The sequence below is a fragment of the Macadamia integrifolia genome, chromosome 11, assembly GCF_013358625.1.
Source record: "Macadamia integrifolia cultivar HAES 741 chromosome 11, SCU_Mint_v3, whole genome shotgun sequence".
Classification (NCBI taxonomy): domain Eukaryota; kingdom Viridiplantae; phylum Streptophyta; class Magnoliopsida; order Proteales; family Proteaceae; genus Macadamia; species Macadamia integrifolia.
Genome location: NC_056567.1, coordinates 10,706,791 through 10,709,981, shown reverse-complemented (window position 1 = coordinate 10,709,981; position 3,191 = coordinate 10,706,791). Strand labels below are relative to the sequence as shown.

The window sequence follows — 3,191 nt, the reverse complement described above, 5'->3', positions numbered from 1 at the left end:
TTCTATGACATGTCCAGGGGACTGGTACCAAGCACAAATCTTAACCAAATTGACTGATGATGGCTCTTTAGGAACAATAGCCTCAATTCTCTTGATTAGGCTATCCAAATGGGCTTCCTTGGCTACTATCCCATCCACAAAATATCATTTTCCTCCTATGGTTCTTTCACTCTCTTGGGTTGATTCTCACTCACGGGTTTTGTTAGCTAAGTCAAGTAAGAATTCCCATGTCTTTCCTTCATCTGTAAAGGATGTGAATCCTCCAGGGCACATAGACTCTATCATTTATTTAGTTGGGTAATTAATACCCTCATAAATTATTTGACATAAATGCCATAAGTCTAGGCCATGGTGAGGGCATTCTTGGAGTAGATCCTTGAATCTCTCTATAAGTTTGGAAAAGGACTCACTAGGCTTTTGCCTAAACTGAAGGATATCACTTCTAAGCTTATTGGTCTTGTGAGTTGGGAAAAACTTCTTAAGGAAGATAACTGTGAACTGTTCCCATAAGGTTATGGAATTTGTGGGTAACCCATACAACCACTTCTTAGCTTGATCTTTTAATGCAAAAGTGATAAACCTAAGCTTAACAGTATCATCATAAAGCTATTGGATCTTAATTAGAACGCATACCTCTTCAAATTCCCTAGAAATAAGTATGCATCCTCAGAGGTCCACCCATGGAAGTGGGGCAACATAGTGATGTATTGAGATTTGAGCTCAAAATTATTACCCTAGACTTGTGGTAGAACTATGCAGAAAGGTTGGGTTATTCTAACAGGGTAAAACCTATCTTTTAGAGATTTAGGTGAAGGGTTTTAATGTTGGTCTCCCATATTGAAAGATTTTAAAGAGGGCAAATGAGCAAATGTATAGGGTCACTACTTATTGGATCTCTTCTTTCTAACCGATTCTTAGTATCACGTACCCACTTAACACTAATGTAACAGAAAACTACCCACAACTAGAGTAAGACAAGCACAAAAGAATAGATAACAAACCATTTTTTTATTGGATTTTTTGGGAGCTTACTGACAGGGATCCAGGGTTGCTCAGGTCAATTCCTGAGGTATTGCTACAGGGCGAAACCTGTCTTTATCATACTGTGAGGTATGGCGACCTCCACTGATATAACTATTATTGCAAGTTGTTCTTCTCAGGAATTCAATAAAAACAAAAAAACAAAACAAAACACTCTAATTTACCAAAAGAAAGCGAAAAATAACATGGAACTGTCTCCCCGGCAACGGCGCCAAAAACTTGTTTGAGATTTTAAAATATAACCGCAAGTGTACGGAACAATGTAGCTACGAGTCGAACACAAGGAGAGCAACCACTTTATTTTTTTTTATTTTAATAATGCAAAAGTGAACTGATTAATGGTTGTGATCTAATTCTAATTGCTATCTAAACATATGTATCTAAAATAACGTCCTAACCATTCGTCATCTAAGAATTTAAAGACGTAAGCCACGCAATTAAAATTAAATAAATAAATAACTAAAAATAAACAACCCACATAATTAAAAAAATAATAATAAAAGAAAAAATACTAAAATAAAAATAAAGTAAAAGAAAGGAGATAAAGCTAGAGAGAGACTCACAAATAGGTTTCTCTACTTAGCCCCGAGGGATACATCATAATATGAGCTTCCCTACTTAACCAGAGAGTCACTCTTACAAGGGTTACTCTACTTGACTTTAGGGAAAGGGAGACAATTAAAATAAAAGTAATAAATTGTTGGTTCTATGGCTAGGAGGGGCAAAGCCAACACATACACTAGCCATGAACCTTGGGGGAAATAGATAGCAATAATGTAACGACAGAAATTAAAATCCTAAATTAAGAAAGAAAGGGTAGTCAGAAGAGGGAATGAGAGGGGGGAGAAAAGACTACTGAAGGAGCCTACTTACTTGAACTTCAACCCTTGAACTGAAAACTTGATCAATTTGAGATACTACCATTACTAAAAACCAGATCTGGAATAAACCAAATCTGAAATTTCTAGTACTATAGAAAACAAATCTTAAGAAAAAATGAATTGAATTTGAAAGACATGCTTCATAGCTTGTTCCCGTCACCTAGAACTAAGACTAGAACTAGAACTTGAAAATTACAACTTGAATTGCTTAAACAATAAAAATAAAAGACTGAATCAAAAACAAAAGTGCTTACATTAATTGAATAAAAAGAACTTACAAAAGTGTTTAAAGCATAAACCTAGAACTATAGCTAGAGAAAGAGATAGAGCAACTAAAAAAAAAAACCCTAGAAGAAGAATGAATTGCCTCCTCCCCTTGTGTTAATTCTATTATATAGAGAATGGGGAAGGGAAGCTAAAGATTTTAGCTTCTAAAAAAAAGATTTTTTTTATCTTATTGATGAGGTGGAGGAGAGAGAAGATAGAGAATTGTAGGAAATAGGTAATCTCCAATGATTTTGCTTCCTTTTCTTTCTTTTTTTTATTTTTTTCTCTCTCTTCTTCAAACGTGGGTAGCATCTTGGATTATTTTTTTAATTATTTTTTTCTTTTTTTTCCCTTTCCTATTTTTTCTCCATTTTTTTCTATTTTTCTCTTTATTTCCTTATTTCTCTCTCCTCTTGCTTAAGAAACCCTTTGGCCGACCACCTTTGAGTGATGAGTAGGAAAGAGAAAATATTCTAAAATAAAAACCTCAACAAAATGACAGTTAAGTGGTTTGAACTTGAGACCTCCTAATAAGCAAGGGATTTTGCACACCACAACTCACCAACTACGCTAGGTAGTTGTTACAAAAAATGAATCTTCAATCACTTAAGGATGTGGTCCATCTATCCTTGTTGGTATTTAGAATATTCCTTGTACCCTTGGAACAACTGCAGATGGGCTGGTTCTACATCCCGATAGTCCTTAAAGCCTTGAAAATATAAAACCTATAAAAAGAGAGTAAAACCCAAGGTAGCTCCATTCTAAATATGTAAAATGGAAGTTTTACTAGCCTAGATTTCACACATAAATGTGTTCATCATAGTCCAAAGAGACTGATGCGGAGTAAGAAGTTGCAAAGCTTTTTTGGCCAGTAAAGCCTTGTTCATAAGATGAGATAGTTTGAGATTAAGTCCGCCAAAATTTGTAGACTTGCATATTGTCTTCTAACTAACGGTGGGTGTAACACCCAAGAATACGATAAGTACCATACCCACCTGGGAG

The 3,191-nt window shown here is 35.1% G+C and overlaps 1 non-coding gene across 1 annotated transcript; it reads left to right on the top strand.

Annotated features, from left to right (window-relative positions):
- Window positions 1-343: 343 nt before the first annotated feature.
- LOC122094549 lies at window positions 344-450 on the top strand. The gene has a single exon (XR_006144864.1). It is a non-coding gene; the product is annotated as a small nucleolar RNA R71 (small nucleolar RNA).
- Window positions 451-3,191: the final 2,741 nt, after the last annotated feature.